Source organism: Lontra canadensis, unplaced genomic scaffold, assembly GCF_010015895.1.
Source record: "Lontra canadensis isolate GAN:19392208 unplaced genomic scaffold, GSC_riverotter_1.0 scaffold23, whole genome shotgun sequence".
In the NCBI taxonomy this organism is placed as follows: Eukaryota; Metazoa; Chordata; class Mammalia; order Carnivora; family Mustelidae; genus Lontra; species Lontra canadensis.
The window spans coordinates 2,428,523-2,447,185 of NW_022631017.1; the positions used below are offsets into that span (position 1 = coordinate 2,428,523).

Genomic DNA, 18,663 nt, shown 5'->3' on the forward strand with positions numbered 1-18,663 from the left:
TGAGTTACGAGACTGCCCCTTCTTCCCGCATTTCCCGTCATAATGTCCTTCTGATCACCCTCCCCAACCCTCCACGCAGAAATGAAACTGACACAGCCCTCCAGCCTTCCAGCCCCGGGCCCAGAGCACGCATTTCTGAGTCGGGATCTAACGCACCGGGCGCGGAACTGGGGACTGGACACGGTATTTCAGATTACACGGGGAAGCGGAGTAACTGGAAAATTGGTAGGACAGACCAGGTTGGCTTGATGTCGAGGGAAGCAGGGAGCAGATCTGATCCGAAAGGAGTCTGAGAAGAGGAATCGGGAGGCACCGCAACAGCCCCAAGCACGTTGAGGTCCACCCCTGCGCGTGTTAAATTACCCGGAGGGTGCGGGTTGCGGGACCACCGCTGGGGAGGGTGCTGGGTGCGCCTGAGCGAGCCGGCGCCCGAGTGCCTTTGCCTGCGGAGGCCGGCGGCCACACGCTCCTCCCCGTCCCTCCTCCCGCCGCGCCGGGGCGGACTTGGAGCGCCCAGCAGACGCGCAGCCCACCCACTCGCCGCGCGCCCGCCGGGACTGCGGCTGGCAGAGGCCCGCAGCGCTGGCGGCGAGCAGCAGTCGGGGTCCGCACGCTCCGGTGGGGGCCCTGGTTCCTGCAAGCAGCTCACCCGGGTGAGGAGGCAGCGCGGGGCGAGGGGGAGGCCGCGGAGGTGCGGGGGGCGCGCTGGGCTCGGGCTGGGGCTGCGTGGCGCGGGAGGACGGCGATCCCGGAGCGGCCAAGGCCACGGCCACGGGCGTGGGGGGCTAGCGGGGACGGGAACCGCACCACCTCCTGCCAGGGGCAGGGGTCCGACTCGCTTCCCCTGCCCCATCGCGACAGCGCTGGGATCTTTGTGGGGAGGGTGATGGAATTCGAACCCAGTTCTTTTCAAATCTGTTCCGGAGGAGGCAACCTTGGGAAGGCCTGGGGAGGCAACCTAAGAGTTCGGTACCGAGAGGGAATCAGGTCAGGGGAACAGGGAACACACGGAGATTTCTTATCTCTAGATCTCCGCTGGGACAAAACAAGGAACACCTCTCTGCGGAGCACTGCATTTTCCGGAGCCCAGTTCAGAGCAGCTGTTGTAGGAACAGAATTACAAAAACGGAACACTCTCTCTGTCGTGCTCGCCTGCGCCGCGCATCTCAGAGCTCCCCCACCGCGGCTCAGATAAGATCCTGCTCGATCCGGAGTAAAGGGGAAGCTTGCTTACAGAAAGTCAGATAGATCAGGCCTCAAAGAACCTTGTCTTCCCCCACCACACTCGGGAGTTTGTGGTGGAAGTTTCTAGCTCCCCAAACTAAAAGGTCAGGCTTGCATTCAGGACTGCGGTTCTTGGGGTTGCTGCAGAGGTGATGAGGAAGGACGACGCAGACGTGTGTGGGAATCAGAGAAGGGCGCTTGCAGGTTTTTTTTTTGAAGGACACAGAAGCTCAGGTTTAGGAGAGCTTTGTGTGAACACATCAGTCTTGTGTAAATTACCTTTGACCCAAGTGAGAACCCTGAGCTGGGAGCCTGGTATGTTAAGTAGGAGCTGGTAAGTGTATTCCATAAAGCGTTGACAGTCGCACAAGGCTCAGGACAAAATCGTGGGCTCCCATGCCACTCAGGGACCCAGGCATTAAGTATGGGCCACCACAAGGCGCAGGCGAGCTGCTGGCACCCCAGCGGATTTCCTCACAGAGGGAATTTTGGTGGTCCCCTAGAAGCTGGTGAGAGATCCCACGCCCTTGGCATTTTCCAGCTTGCACACGTTGCACATGGACCCTGAGTGTTCCTTCCCTTCCCCAGACATTCGCACAGGAGTCGCTGCTGTGGAGGCATGGTGATGCTCTTGGCGAAACTGGGCCCTCTGTGCTCAAGGCTGACACTGGGGAGTTGTGAGGGATATTAATCTGGTTCAATCACTCATTTTACGGTTGTGAAATCCCTTCTGAGGTGTGATAAGGGCATGCCCAGCACCCAAAGGCTTTCCCAAAAACAGACCCCTCCCTGGGCAGCTGTTTCCTCGTTTCCTGTCCATTGGATGTCTGTGCCCTTTGAACGCCATTGGTGAGGGATATGCATTCCCGACCCAGTGAGGTTTCCCGGCTAATACACATTCCCATCCTGTTTGAGACTCATCACAGAGCAGTAAGGAAACTGCAGGAGTGGGGTCCCTTAGGAATGTCAGCTGGAGTTTAGGAATCTGTGTTCCTTTCAGGGACACCCCAGAAAATGGGTATTTCCTGGAAAGGAAGGTGATCATCAGGTTATGTATACCTTGGTTCCTCTGAAGCCTCATCGGATAATTGGCTAGAGTGTCCTCTTGAGACACTGAGAAATTTCCACGAAAGTGAAGCACTGAAGAGAAAGTATTGAGTGAAGAGCCCCTAAAGGGGAACATCTAGTTGTAAAATCGCGCTGTCCCAGAATTCTGAGGAATCTCTGTATTTTGAAGGAATGCACAGCAGATTTGTACCGTCTCTTTCTATGAAGCCAGGCACCTGTTACGTACCTTCACTGTCACTTGCTCTGTTTTGCAGGTATGACTCAGAACACACTAATAGAAACAGTCTAATATATATAGGCTTGTAGTTTGAAAAAAAAAAAAACTTAGCAGTTGAGAAAGAAAAAGCCTGCTATTAAGAATCAATATTGATTGGATTAAATGGGATAGTTTTGTTTATTCCTTCACTGACTTCAAGAGATACTTATTGAACACCTACTATGTGCATGGCACTGAGTACAATGCAGTGAATAAGACAGATATGGTCTCTGTCCTTATGGACTCCCTGTTCTAGAATCGAGGGATGAGCAAGGCAAATTCAGATACTACTAGATGTTTTGGAGAAAAGGAAACGGCCGTGGTAGAGTACCGTGATGTGTGTGTGTGTGTGTGTGTGTGTGTGTGTGAGATAGAGAGAGAGAGAGAGATGGACAAGTTGGAAGGCCCCAGCTTCTTAGATTGGGTTTTATTTTTTTCTAGATTTTATTTATTTATTTGAGAGAGAGAGCGCATGAGAGCAAGCAGGGGAAGGAACAGAGGGAGAGGGACAAGCCGACTCCATCCACACTGAGCCAGGTTCAATCCCACAATCCCAAGTTCAGGACCTGAGTCGAAACCAAGTGTCAGATGCTTTAACCAACTGAGTCACCCAGGTGGCCCTTAGACTGGGTTTTAAGGAGAGAGCTATCTTTCTTTTCTCCCTCTCTTTTTTAAGATTTTATTTATTTATTTGAGAGGGGGAGAGAGAGAGAGAGAGAGAGAGAGAGCAAGAGCAGGGAGGAGGGGCAGAGGGAGAAGGAGAAGCGACTTTGCGCCAATCAGGGAGCCCAACATGGGGCTCAATTCCAGGGATCACGACCTGAGCCAAAGGCAGATGCTTAACCCAATGAGCCACCCAGGAGCCCCCTAATGTGACATCTTTCTGAGGGATGACCTTGAGATGAGCCCCCAGAATACTGACAGATTGTTCTGGTGCAGAGACCCACAATCACACAGTCCTGACACCAAGCTCAGTGTGTTCCAGGCATAGTGGGAGGGCAGTGCAGCTGGTGGAGTGAGGTTGAAGGCTGGGGGCCAGGTCATGCAGAGCCCCATAGGCCAAGGTTCGCCGTCTGGACTTGAAGTACAGTGGGAAGCCAAAGGCAGAGGCGTGACGTGATAGATTGCTTCAGAGGTCACTGTGGGTGCAGTGTGAAGAGTGGGTCACAGGAAGAGAAGAGCTGTAAGGAGACCTGCCCTGGGTTGATCATGGTGACCCAGCAGACCGTGGTAGAAGTGGGTGGGTAGAACTGCTTCGGGAGATATCGTAGGAAATTCCTTTATGCTTCTCTCTCACATGTCCCATCTACCTAGCTACGATGACATTGCTACACCTGGTCCACTCCTCCGGTAAAAAGAAATAAGCTAGTCATTATGCTCTTAAGGGTAACGTAAGACATTATTACTATTATTTGCTAATGGTGTGTGACTTTGAATTTCCTGTGCTTCATTTTCAAAAATTTTATAATAATTTTATAATAAAAGTAATTCTTTTGACTCAGTTTATTCTTTCCAACAAATTATGTTTCTTGTACGTAAAACATATTTCGATCTGCTCAGAAGGTTGGAAAATCCTAACTAAGAGTTACCCACAAAACACACCACCCTAGAATGGAGGGAAATAATGCTACAGTCTTAGCTGGCTTACTCTGGGGAGCTGAGTGTGATTAGGTAGAATCCCACATAAGACTGAGTCTGGGAACTGGAATAAAAATTCAGAAGAAAGTTAGCACATTTGCCTTTGTCCTGGATACAGCCATGTGCAGATATCTGAGTGCAAAGATCTGTTGATAATTGAAAATCTATACGTGGCAGCAGAATTTCTGGAGAGGGCTGTGAACCAGAGTTGAATAGGGCTGTTTCCCTTAGTGAAGCATTCTCTCTCACAGGGGACTCTTGAACTTTCCCCGGTTGATCACTGACGACATTTTAGAGGGCCAGGGAAGAGTGTTGAAGTTGTTTACCCTGGAGGGTACGGTTGACCTTCTCAGGGGTCAGGACGACTAACCACCGCAATGAGGCAACCCTGTTTCTCTTTCCTGCCTCATTTTGACGTGTGCTGATGGGGAGGAGATGTGTCTGTGTGGAAGAAAATAGAGGTCCTTCCTCATTTACACGGTGTGCAGTGGAGGACTGGGCTCTTGGTGACTCATTGGGCTCCTGGTTACCTTCCCTTGCTAGACCCCATTAATGATTTACCGGCCAGAGCATCCGATTTCGGCTTGAAGTGGCCCGTCTGGTGATTCAAACGGCAGACAAAATATGACAGGGATTATGGGATCTGTATAGACCCTTAGGATTGGGAGTGGTCGGGGCATCGTTTAGGGAGAGGCTATGGTTTCTCCTAGAGGCGCCTAATGATGCTCTTTGATTTATGTTTTGAAATATTGAATTGGCTGTTACCCTTTAAAAATCAGATTTTTTTTTAAAAGATTTTATTTATTTATTTGACACACAGAGATCACAAGTAGTCAGAGAGGCAGGCAGAGAGAGAGGGAACATGGTAACACCTGCTAGAACAGCATGCGGTGTTCCTCTCTGGATGGTCTTTGCCACAGTCCCCACCACTGATTTGTCTGTTACTCATGTCCTGTTTAGCTCATTTGAGTTACCTGGCTGGCCCTCACAGGCTTCGGATCTGAAAGTTCAGGTTTAAGTCTAACTAGTCCTGCCCATCCATCCCGCTTCTACCCTCATCCATTGCAGGAATCCCTTTTTCAGGATCCTTTTTGGGAGTCCCCAGACCTTTTCAATTGCTCCTCTGCTAGAATAGCATAATTGTCGAAAAGCTCCCGCTACAGGGTCCTATGTTCTGCGTTCCCATTCGTGCCCTTTTTCTGTAGAACTGGAGCTCTTATGTGCCATCTGGGGCTTCCCAGAGCCAAGACCCCTGGTTCCTTGAGCAGCTGCTCATATGGCCCTGTTGCCTTGTTCCCTCATCAGTCTGGTTATTGTTCTGTGGTTGTCCTTTTGAAGAAACTTCCAGTTGTGAAAGCCCTTACAATTCAGAGAGTTCAGAGAGAGGTGGTTTCTCTGGTGTGAAAGGTAAGGCTTGCCTTCCAGGATGTCAGTCAGCAAACTGCCCTGTGGTCTTGGGGAACTTTGAATATTTATAGCCTTAAAGCTATAGAGGACACCAAATGTTGGGAAACTGGTTGCAGATGAATTTCCATTTCCAAAATGGGAGTAGAATCAATTAATTTTATTTTGTTTGCAGCTGTTGAGGATTTTGGTTTATCAGTGTCTCTTTCATTCAGTTACTGTCAGAACAGGGAACTGCTTCTTACTCTGCTTTTTGGACCCTGTGTCTTTTCTTAGGTTGTGAAATGATTACACAAGAGTTGTATCGACTGTGCCTGAGGTAAGAGGCTTCACACACTTTTGCAGAAGTCGCTTGGGAAGTTGGACATTTGAGATAATGTCCACGTGTAGTTTTGATTCCCTTAGCTAATATGGGAGGGAGAACGTAATATGAATAGAGCAGGTACTCTCTTCTCTTTCTGAGTTGTAATATTAGCAAGGATGAGGCAAGAACTTCTAGTGGTGCTTGAACCCTTCTTGTGACAGAGCACTCTCCCCACAGAGGTCTACCTCACAACAGCCTGATTATTAGAAAGTTCTTCCTTGGGGCGCCTGGGTGGCTCAGTCATTAAGCGTCTGCCTTCAGCTCAGCTCATGATCCCAGGGTCCTGGGATCCAGCCCCACACAGGGCTCCCTGCTCAGCAGGAAGCTTGCTTCTCCCTCTGCCCCTGCTTGTGTTCCCTCTCTCGCGCTCCCTCTCTCTCTGTCAAATAAATAAATAAAATCTCTTTTAAAAATTAAAAAACAAAAAATAAAATAAGTTCTTCCTTGTACTGACCAGGGGTCCACCTCCCTAATGCTGGTTTCAGAATGAAATAAATATTTCTTCCTTATTAAAAAAAGATACAGTCTCCCCAGTCTCCCTTTAGACCAGGGTTCTTGAACCTCAGCATTACTGACCTTTTGGGCCAGGCGTTTATGTTGTGGTGTCTATCTTATGCACTGCACTGTAGGATATCTTGCAGCACCCCTGGTCTCAGCCTACCAGCTGCCAGCAGCATGAGATGGCAGGGGGTAGTGGACCTGAGAAATGTTCCACTATATGGCCAGGGACCTGACCTGTCCATATGTGTCAGGGCTAAGAGGTGTTAGCTCTCCAAATATGATGGAAGAACTAAGTGCTTACCACCAGTTATGCTGTGGATTTGTACTCTGAGTAGTTTTAATAACGGTGATGGTGACAACAGCTGTTAAAGCTCCAGAAGGTCCAATCCAACCAGTTCTCCCATTGGATCTAATCCCCACTCCCTTTTCCCCTCCCTGATGGTCTCTGACCACCTCACACAGGCACAGGTGTGTGCTGATGACGGGATGAAGGAGCCACAGGCCAGGAGCATCCCTGGGATTGGGCTCTTCCTCTTGTCAGGCACTTCCACACCCAGGGCAGCGGCCACCCTGCCTGTGCATCGCAGGGCTCCACAGAGGCACTCAGAGAACCTGGGTGAACTGCTGGGGACTAGAATGTCCACTGTGCTGAACCCCAGGCTCTTGGTCATTAGTTTGGCCTTGCACTCGAGGACCATGCAAGATGGCACACAGTCTTGTATCATAGGACTTTCTATGGCCACCCTCTTCCACTTTTGAAGACCCTTGATTACATTGGGCCCACCTGGATGGTCCAGGATAATCTGTTTTCAAGTCAGCTGATTACCTACCTTAATTCCATCTGTAATCTTGATTCCTCTTTGCTGTGTCATGTTCTGGAAATTAAGATGTGGAAATTTGGGGAGAGGGGAGTGTCGTTGTTCCGCCAGCCATATACTCCCATTCCAAAAGTTCATCCAAAAGAATTTGAGGAACAGAGTCCTGGTGCGTATGAAAGAGCCGTTTCTTTTCTCTTTACCAAGAACAGGAGAAGTAAGCACAGACCCTAATCTCCTGCCAGGATTGGGATTGACACGGATTTACTCATCTGCTCTTGACAGAAAATCTGGATTCAAGAGTGGACATTTTGCCTACTGTTTTGGTTTGTCTTTTGTTTCAAAAACGGAAATGATGCCCTGGGGCACCTGGGTGGCTCAGTGGGTTAAGCCTCTGCCTTCAGCTCAGGCATGATCTCGGGGTCCTAGGATCGATCCCCACATCGTTTACCCTGCTGAATAGGGAGCCTGCTTCCCCCTTTCCTTCTGCTGCTCCCCCTGCTTGTGCTCTCTCTCCTTTTCTCACTCTCTGTCAAATAAATAAATTCTTAAAAAAAAAAGGAGGGGGGGGGGGATGATGCCTGATGAGAATTTACTAGTGACAGGTGAACAGCGTTAGCAGAGGTCATGGTATTATATAGAGATCTCGGCTGAGATTTGAAGAGCTAGTAGGAAACTGAGGCTTGAGGGATAGACATTAGTACACAGAAGAAAAGACAGTGTCAACTTTTATATAAAGTCATCTCTGCGCCCAATGTGGGGCTTGAACTGACGACCCTGAGATCAAGAGTCACGAGCTCTACTGACTGTAGCCAGTCAGGTGCCCCCAGATCAACTTTTAAAGGGATGGTAACAGAATGTGTTCTCTAAGCGCTCTTTAAAGGTCTTATTTATCTGCCAGGATGATATTCTAGCTAGTGATCAAGGGGTCAAGATAGAAGGAAATGCTCTTTTATTTGAAAGAGTATTGAGTTTTTAAAGTAAATATTCTCATCGACTTAAAATACTGGAAAAGAGAAAAGTAGAAGGAAGGATTAAAAATTACCTTTCATTTCTAACTACAAACTCTTCAGAGAGGGGGACCTTTGTAAATATTTGTTATTTCCTTTATTTATTTTATATATTTTGAAGATACATATCTCTTCTTGTTCTTACGGTTGCCCCCAATACACACACTCCTTTTTCTTCATCTTTTACGTATCTGAGATCATGGATAATCCTCTTCATTCTCTATATAACATTTTACTTATTATTAGACATAAACACTCTCCATGGTCATATGAGCTCTACTAAATATTCTTTCAAAATTATTTACTAGAAGTATGGCTGTATGTTTGGGTGTAACAGAAAATGTGAAACATTATGGGAAAACCACCATAATTCTGTCACCCTTATTAAATTAATAGTCTTTTAGCGTGAATTTTTACACAGCAAAATTCTATAATCTATTTTCAGTTAGAATCGCATAGCAAACTGTTTTTTAAGTCATAATGAATTTGTTTTGTAAATATCTTGTTAATAACTGAATAAAATCCCATTGATGTTATTCCCTGAATGTTTGAAGTTCTGTAGGGGTGTGTGTGTGTGTGTGTGTATGTGTGTGTGTGTGTTGGCTCCCATAAATAGAACTGGAACAAACACCAATAGTGCATTATATTTTTAGGATTTTTCTTCCCTGTGAATATGACTTTTTGTGTGTGCTGATCTTAGAAATAAAGTGAGAAGGTGAAAGGATATGGACCATTTAAGGCTTGCCAAATTGCCTTCCAAAGGTCAGGGTACCTATCTATATCCCCACTACAGCAGCCAAGTACACTTTGGTAAATTTCACAGAGTTAAAAAATATGTAAGTCCATGTTCCCCAGATTTTGTTTACCAATTATTGATCTGTCCGGTCAGGTATGGGTTTCTCCATCAAAATGCTTTGGCTGCTGGTGTCAGTAATGAACCTTCAAACATCGTGATTAGTAACATTGCTGTACAAAACATTTCAGTGTCCTCCCCTTGGATTCTCCAGTTGTAAGTGTCCAAAGTCAATATTATACTTATCCAGGCCCTCATTTGCAAATGTAAATACTGTTCCAGCTAACTCAAATCCCGCAGTTGAGTAGAAGGTCCTTTTCTGTAGAAGGAGAACCATAGAAGAAGAACAGACATCTTATGAATTCTCCCTCTGTGTTGGGATTCAGAGGCCTCCCTTAGTCACACTCTCAGACATCTCAGTGGCCATCGGAAGTTTAAAGAAGCCAGTGTCCGAGAAAGCCAGGGACTAGTAGCCATTGATAGTAGTCCTTTGTTCAGAAAAGCAAGAAGCACTGTTTTCATTTTATTAATGTGGGAAATGTTTGGTCATATTGATGTAAAATGTGTAATACTTCTATAGAAGATTGGTGATCGCTTGTAATATAATAGCATGAAACAGCCAAACAGCTTTACCTGAGAAATGGATTCAAACCCATGCAGATGTGTTGTGGAAGCACATAGGACTGTGAGACATTTGAAAAGGTGAAAGGTATTGGACCATTCCCAGGAGCAGCTTCAACCTATATAGGGAAAGAAGACGGACAAGCTGTTTCAGTGTTGAAAAGTGACACATAAATTAACCGACACGTGAAGGTGTGGAGTGAGACTGGTTTGGGGTGCTGAGGAGGCACTGGAGGGAGCACCATCAAGGAGATCAGGTCCCCTTGACTGAGGAGGAGCGAGGCCAGAGCCTGAGACAGAGAACTGGTCACAGAGAGGAGAGGGTGAGCTGTGGTCTGGAATTAAATTGAAGGCAGAGAGAAAGGCTTCCGAGGGAGCGCCCTCCTGGTGTTTCTGCTTTCCTTAGAGAAGGAGCTATTTCCATCTTCAGTTGTAAAGAACAGGAGGAAAGCAGGAAGGAGAGTGCCTCTGTTCAAGGAGCAAACACTTTGACCTAATGGGGTGAGGTGAGCTAAGGAGGAAGGAAGGGGCTGCCCTGAGGTCACTGGGACACAGGCAGACTAAAGTGTGGCCTGGGGGCCCAGCCGTGTTCAGTGGCTGTGCTGAGGCTCTAGCCTCCTATACTTGACATCCTCTGTAAACCCCGGATGCACACACACACGCATATCCACACATGGTCGAGCTAAGGACACACTTGGCCTTCTGCGGGGCCGAAGTCATTCCTCTGCTAGCTCAGCCCATGTTCACTGGACACCAGCCAAGAGAAGGACCTGCAGTGCTGGGTTAGGTGGGAAATGTCACTGCCTGTGGGACAGACATCCATGCTCAGATGTACGGCCTGGAAGGGTCTCTCTGTGTTCTGGCCCCCCTGCTCTTGCCTCCAACTTCCCTGATTCCCACGTCTTCACTTACAGCCTCCTCTGGGTGAAATGCCCTCCTTCTCCCCATTGACTCAGGTCAGTCTGCTAAGGATCCTCCTTCCGCCAGTGTCCGCTCCTGTGTGACCTCTCCTGGGAGGGTGACCTCTCCTGGGAGGGCTTTCCACGCCTTCAGGCATCGCGTACCTCCTGGAGTCAACCACCTGCCTTTGTGTGTTGGGTCCATGGTCAAAGGAGTGAGACTGATACAAAGCGAAGGTCAAGCAAAGCTTTATTTCACGCCAAGCATCGAGAATCAAACTGACTGGCCAGGGCCATCTCTTACAAAGAGGCGACCCCTCCCAGTCTCACAGACTAACTTTTATAGAGCAAAGGCCATGTGGCTGAACCTGGCCACACACAGGTGGCCAATTGAATTACAATTCACCCATAGTAGCTATTTGAACTAGCCTATCACTCTGGTCAGAATTGGCACCCAAAAGGCAGGGCCCACATTCTTGGGTGGTTAGGGAGGTGTTTTCCTGATTGGATGTCTCCACCTGGCTTGACTCATCCTTGTATTATGGGCTCTGTTATCAGGGGCTGGTCAGTCATATTTTACTGGTTTCCCAGACTTGTTTCTAAGTAAGTTCCTCTTGGGGGGCAGGGTCAATTTAAGTTTACTGCATAAACAACAAAATGGCTTACTCTGGCTAAGTAGGCCCTTACATTGTGTCCACACACAACCAACATTTATCAAAACATCTCAAGCCCCAAACTGCATTTTTAAAAATCCCTGGCTCTCTCCATGCCTCCTCAGCACTTAACCTGAGCAGGGAGAAGACCCTAGAAGCTACAATGCCGCAAACACGATCCCATCCCCATCCCTCACGTGTCATTCGAGACAAAGACTACACGAAGCCAAAAGAGCATAAAACCCATGGATATAGTTAGAATAATTCATTTACAGATTTTTTTGATTGCAGTGTTCTAAATACATTTATCAAGACTGAAATTTCCTCCTAGCTTTGGAGTCCTTGCTGTACTGCTTCCCTTCAGAAGGTGCAGGATGCTTATTGTAGGAGGCAGCCATACACTTAGCACCCGGTGCTTGCTACACGGGGTGCTTACTAAATGTTTGGATGGGTGGATGGGTCAGCGGATGGTGAGGTGTCTAGGCTGCTGCGGTATGATGAGACAGCACAGGGGGAAAGTACACACCATTACAGAGGACCAAGTATGTGGGCACTGTGGGGGGCAGGTGCTTCTGGCTGAGGAAACCATCCAGGACATCATGGCAGGAGACCCCCAACTAGATTACAGGGGGGAATACGATGAAAAGGAAGTGTGTGGTGCATACCTATCACAAGTTGAATGTATTAATGAAGAATTCACACGTTTTAGTAAACCTAAACCTATATATAGGACAGACCCTCCATAGGCTATTAGAGAAACCTACCTGCTTAGCAAGGAGGCTCACAGTCATACTTATTTCTCCTAAAATAGACAGTTTTCAACTCCATTCTGCATTGAGCATGTGGTTTTGTCCCATCTCCTAGATAAGGAAAGGCTCTTCCTGCCTGTGCCCACTTGTTCTTTGTGTAGCCCAGTGATTCTCCACCAAGGGCAGCTCCAGCAGCCTACCCTCCCCCACCAGGGGACACTTGGCAAAGTCTGGAGACATTTGTGTTTGTCACAAGCCCGGAGGGACAATGCTGCTACTGGCTTCTGGTGCCTAGAGTCCAGGGTTGCTGCTAACTACCGAGGACAATTCCAGGAGAAAGAATGACCTGGTCCCACATGTCAGTGCGGAGAGGATGAGGGACATGGCGGCATGGGAAGCCCATGCTACCCATGCCGCCTGGGCAACTCAGCAGGGTAAACCCACCAACTTTCAGGTCACGGGCTCTTTCCTTTCTCAGAACGTAGTCTCTAGAATCCAGTATATTTTGCTCCTAAAGGATCTAAGCTGATTCCTGGTCAAGAAGGGGAAAGAGACACGTACTGAGAGCTGGCGTGTTTAGGGTGGTGCTGGCCTGTTCACCTCATCAGCCTTATGACACTGGTAGTGTTCATTCCCCTTCATCAGCTGGGACATTTAGGTTTCCAAGATGCAGTGATTGGCTGAGCTGATCTTCTGATTACAGGCCCAGGCCTTTCCTCTTGCCCTTGTCCAGAGCTTGGCCCGATCCCATGTTTTCCACAAAAGCCCAAGTGCACCTGCCGTCCAGTGTTGGGCTCGCTGCTGTTGCAAACCTGATGACCTCATGACCAGGGGACAAGGTATTTTGATCCCAATTTGACCACTGACTTGCTGTGTGGTTCCAGGCAAGTTTTGTTTGTTTTTTTTTTTTGCATCCCCCCCCTTTTGGGGGCCTCAGTTTCCCTGTGTATAAAACAAGAGGATTAGATTAGTTGGTGTCTCGTGGTTTCACCAGAACTGGAATAGGTTATGTTCATCTTTAAAAAAGAAATTATCTAGTTTTTTAGAGAGAGAGAGAGCATGACGGGAGGGACAGTGGGAGAGGGAGAGAGAGAATCTGAAGCAGACCAGCTCAGCACAGAGCCCTACTCGGGGCTCGATCTCACAACACTTGAGATCATGACCCAAGCAGAAACCGGGAGTTGAACACTTGACAGACTCTGCCACCCAGGTGCCCTATGTTTATCTTTGTCTGGAGCACAAAACCAGGCATCTTTGAAGCATATTAATCTCTTTTGCTTGTCACCCAACGGCTCAAACCTCCCTCTTCTCCCCAACCCCCAACACACTGAAACTATCTTTAAAGCCTGTGCATTGTGTAAGACCGATGATTCACAGACCTGTATCCCTGGGGCAAATAATACATTATATGTTAATTAAAAAAAAAAAAAGCCTAGCACAATGCCTGGCTCATGGGTGCTAATTTGAAATTGTAATAGGCACAAACCACTGATTTTTTTTTTTTTTTCAGAAAAAATAACCTACCCCAGATTTTCTTTTTAAGACTTTATTTATTTATTTGAGAGAGAAAGCGAGCGAGCGAGAGAGAGAGAGAGAGAGTTCACAAGCAAGGTGAGGGGCAGAGGGAGAAGCAGCCTCCCTGACTCGGGGCTCAATCCCAGGACCCCAGGATCATGACCCGAGCCGAAGGCAGCCGCTTAATTGACTGAGCCAGCCAGGCACCTCTGCTCCAGACTTTCAAAATGAAATGAAGCACACCTTTCCCCTAAAGTTACTGCTTCAAAACAAAGCCTCAGATCAATATTATCTCTGGGGGCACCTGGGTGGCTCAGTGGGTTAAAGCCTCTGCCTTCGACTCAGGTCATGATCCAGAGTTCTGGGATCCAGACCCACCTTGGGCTCTCTGCTGGGCGGGGAGCCTGCTTCTCCCCCCAACCCTCCCTACCCCCACCCCCCGCCGCCTGCCTCTCTGCCTACTTGTGATCTCTATCAAATCAATAAATACAAATCTTTAAAAAAAAAAATTAAAAAAATATTTTATCTCTGAATTGGGCCAAAAATCTCTAAGGGTCCAGCTTAAATTTTGTTGCTCAGGGAAAGAGCTAGGGTTTTGTTGTTTCATTTTTCTTCCTTCTCAAGCTGTGCATGTTCCTTGTTGACAAATTAGCAAAGCGCATGTTATAAAGAAGGCTAGAATCCTACCACTTAAATATAACCACTGAGAACATTCTAGCTTTATATTCATCTAGACTTTTTTTTCTACTTGTGTATAAACGTACATCGCTAAGTGAAAACAAGAGCATATGATACTGATAGTTTCGACTCGTTTACCTGCAAGAGCAGGGCTTGTTGATCAAGCCTCCAAAACCCACTAGTCATTTGAGTCAGCAAATCACTTCGAGCCTCAGTGTTCCTAACTGTAAAATGGGGGTAATAGCGATGAAGTTTTAGGATATAAGTGAGGTTCGGTAGGGTGCGGGCCAGAGCCGATGACCAAGAAAGAATTCTTGAGACAGCTTTGGTGCAAAATGGGGTTTATTAAAGCATGGGGACAGGACCAGTTGGCAGAAAAAGCTGCTGCCCCGCGGATGTGAGGAATGGTCCATTATGTGTTCGTAAGTTGGGAGGGAGGGGGTCAGGGATGGTGTAAATCTCTAAAGAGTTTTGGAAGCAAGTTTTCCAGGACCTTGAGGAGCTAGCTATTGTTTGGAAAAAGGTTATTCATTACCAGTAGTAAATGCTTGGAAATGATTGTCAACACTATCTTAGAGAGTTTAGAGATAAAGTTTCCAAAGGAATTGTTAAAATAGATTTACAGGATCCTGGTGGGGGTAGGAGTCAGTTAGGCTAGATTGCCCTTTGCCCTTAGCAAAGCCGTAAGGTGGAGAATTCCTAGAGGAATGTCACTCTGCCTGTTTCAACAGCTTATCAGCAGGTAAGGAAATTTAATAATTTTTTCTTCTGCCTCTGTTTCCTACATCAGTGGTACCTGCCTAATTCTACTCCTTGTTGTGAGGACTAGCGATGACATTACGTACACTGCTAGACAGCATTGGCACATAGTAGGTGCTCAAGGACAGTCACTTAAACCTCACTTCACCTTTTAAAATTTCTTAACTAAACCAGGAATCAAGTTTTGGATTCAGAAGCTCTGAGTTGCAGTCAAAATACTTCTTTGTTTATCTTTAGGAGTTTCTGCTAATATTCAAGCAAGACAAAAACAAAGCCAGCAAGTTGAGACACTCTGGAAAACCAATCCTTGAGTCTCTTCCCAGATGCCTGTGATATGTTAATCAGGAACATTGGTGGATGCTTCCAGAAGCATGCTTCATCAAGTCCTCCCCCAGGTCCAAGGCGTTCTCATTCAGGCTTTTAGACTTTGTAAACCTGATTGAAAATCTGATATCAAGATCCTCTCCTATTACTTCTACAGCTTTCTGTATAACATCACTAGTTTAATTTTAAAAGGGCTTCTTGTCCAGAATTGCCTGTTTCACTGTTAAAACTCCTGAAAGAGGACTGGCTTCTACTGTCCCAAACATAGAGGGGAAAAAAGTGGTTTCAAAAAAGAACAATTTTCCCATTATTGTTTTTATTTTTTTTTTTAAGATTTTATTTATTTATTTGCCAGAGAGAGAAAGGGTGCACAGGCAGGGGGAGGGGCAGAGGCAGAGGGAGAAGCAGGCTCCCCACTGAGCAAGGAGGCTGATGGAGGACTCGATCCCAGGATCCTGAGATCATGACCTGAGCCGAAGGCAGACACCCAACTCCTTGAGCCACCCAAGTGGCCCCCCCTACTTTTGTTTTTAATGATGAGAAGAAATTGCATCTCCAGGAGAGAACCATTTGCATCCCTTAAGTATGGTCTATTACCTAGCTCTCTCAAACACAGAAGTTACATCACAACCTATACTCTGAATAATTCAGACTCATGGTTTATAGACTATCTTTTCACTGCAGGGCTGAATGATAGAGTGCAGCCTCACTCATGCTGGTGGGAAGCTGGGTGGCCAGAGGGGGCTGGGGTAACCAGGGTGGGTTACTGCCCACAGGATCAGACTTGAAGGACTTTGAAAGGTCTTTTTTTTTTCCTCCGAAGCATTTCTTCCCAAAAGTATATGATTCTTCCCTTTAGAGTAAATTTTCAGGGGGCTTTGATAGCATGTCCCCAGGAGACCTTGGCTAAAAGAAAGGGCTATTATTCAGAAGTTGATGAGAAAAGCCTCATGAGCAGACCAGAACCTCTTAGCAGCTTGTTAATCTAGAGAGCTGTTACCTTGAGAAGCCAAGTAAGGAGCTGAAAGGAGGAACATTTCATAAGTCTTGAGAAGGAGGGGGTAGAGGACAAGAGGTACCCCAGACCTTAGAAAGGGCCTAGCAGGCTACAGAAGAGAAGGCCAGTGAATACAGAGTTCCCCAAGAAATGGAGGAGGCATGCTAATTACAGTGTTCAGGGGTTATTAGAGCCCTTAATGAATCCCATTAGACCTATTTAGCAGAACCACCTATGGACAAAGGGGATGATGGTCAAGGATGCCTTCCTGTTCCTGTCTCAAGGTCTTGATTGATGCACTAGCTCTTAATTCCTTAACATTTATTAAGCAACTACTTACCTAGGGGCAAGGCAGGCCGGTTGCAATGCAAAATGAGTATGCTAACCTTTGCATTTACCTACATGCAAAAACACTGTTTTGCATATATTCATCACTTAACCTTGGGTTGTCCTTATCCTCGGCCCCATTTTACAGATAAGGAAATAGGCTCAGAAGGACTCTGTAGTTTGCAGGGGGTCACACTGCTAGCATCAAAGTGACGGTTCACACCTAGGCAGTTGGGCTCTAGGCCCTGAAGCCCAGGTCATTGACCCCTACCCACTTCAGTGTGTGGAGAAGTCACGCCTGGTGTGAAATCATCGGGGCATGTGTTTCTGGGCTACCTGGTAGCCCACACCAAAAAGAGGATAGAATCATTCCTTCTCATTCAAGAAATATCTCCGAGTGCTTGCTCTCTACTGGGCCCTTTGTTAAGTTATAACTGTAAGTGACCTGTGAGACCAATCCCTGCCCTGGAGGAGCTCCCAGGCCACTGGGTGAAGCAGTTCTGTCAACAGAGCCTCGTGGCAGAGGCAGCAGAATGCCCACGTGGAGACCTGTACAGAATGCCGGCAGAGCGGAGGGCGCGGCCTTCCATGTGGCTGGTGGCTCCATGGCTTGACTGCCCAGACCCAGGACCCTCTGTCTCTGGGGTAGGAAAGCCCCTTCTTCTCTGGTGCCGTTGAGGAGCCAGGCCCAGAGAAGGCCTCCTTTCTTGACTGTAGGGAAACTGTGGTGAAGACTGTCCATGGCTTTGGACCCCGTTGCTTTGCCACCAGCGGGGGACAGTCTTGGCACAGTCTCCCCTCCCCTCCAACAGAACACACTGGCCTGAAGCAGCAGTGGAAGGCAGTGCCTTCTGTGGCTCTGGGAAGGTGGAGGAAGGAGAGGGATCCGGTTTGGGTCCTTCAATCACTTGGTCCACGGGGGTCAAAGAAAGAAGGCCTGCCCTCCAGTCCTTCCTGCAGATGGTGACCCTATGACTTCAGGCAGGAGCCGTAGCCTGTCCTCCATTGCTCTTCTTCCCCCAAAATGAAAAATGCAGGGCACTATTTGCTTCTCTGTTATGTCCACTAGAGCTTTATTCCCACCACGTTTTGTAAAGAATCTGTTATAGCATTCATCACCATTGTTTGAAAGGCTCTCATCTCAACCCACTGGAATTTTGAAGCTAAAAATCACATCTGTTTTAAAAATCCTTTTTCAAAAAAAACATTTTAGAAATCTTTTTATCCCAAGCATGGACTGTCACATTGGCATTCTGAAAATTGAGTACGTGAATGAAGAAATGAGGCTGCCAATTATTAAATTATTTATTTATTTTAAAGATTTTATTTATTTATTTATTTGTCAGAGAGAGAGAGAGAGCAAGAGCAAGCAAGAGCGAGCACATGCAGACAGAGTGGCAGGCAGAGACAGAGAGAGAAGCAGGCTCCCTGCCGAGCAAGGAGCCCGATGTGGGACTCGATCCCAGGACGCTGGGATCATGACCTGAGCCGAAGGCAGCCGCTTAATCAACTGAGCCACCCAGGCGTCCCAATTATTAAATTATTTAGAGGGTTACTACTTTGAGGGCGAGATCAGACAGCATGCATGATAGGCTGGTAAGAACCTCTAAACAAATAGTACTCTCTGGGCTCCTGGGAGGCTCAGTTGGAAGAGCGGATAACTCTTGATCTCAGGGTCAGGAGTTCAAGCCCCACATTGGGACTAGAGTTTACTCAGATGAAGAAAAATAATAAAGAAAAATAATAAATAAATAGTACTCTTTTCATTCCGTTGCAGCAGTTTCCAAATACTATATTCTGGGCATGGCTGTGTGGGGACCCCTCAGGAACTAAGGTGCAGATGCCCAGACATGCCTAAAGATTCTGAGTCAGTAGGTCTGGGGTAGGACTCAGGAATAAGTCAGTATGCTCTTTTTTTTTTTTTTTTTCTTTTAAGAGCATTTGAGGGAGGTGGGGATGCAGAGGGGGAGAGAGAATCTCAAGTAGCCTTGGAGCCCCATTGGGTCTCGATCTCAAGACCCTGAGATCACAACCTGAGCCGGAAATCAAAAGAGTGGGACACTTAACT

General features: G+C 47.2%; 1 protein-coding gene across 3 annotated transcripts in view; it reads left to right on the plus strand.

The window, feature by feature from the left end:
* The first annotated feature begins 538 nt into the window (after positions 1–538).
* PLA2G7 (phospholipase A2 group VII) overlaps positions 539–18,663 on the plus strand; it is a 38,528-nt gene continuing 20,403 nt past the window's right edge. Inside the window, exons 1-2 of one of the 3 annotated variants that reach the window (XM_032862000.1) lie at positions 539–650; positions 6,592–6,601. The gene's annotated coding sequence lies outside the window, so the exon portion shown is untranslated. Of the gene's footprint in view, positions 654–6,591; positions 6,602–18,663 lie in introns of all 3 variants that reach the window. The other 2 variants (XM_032861999.1, XM_032862001.1) reach the window with 2 other exon arrangements.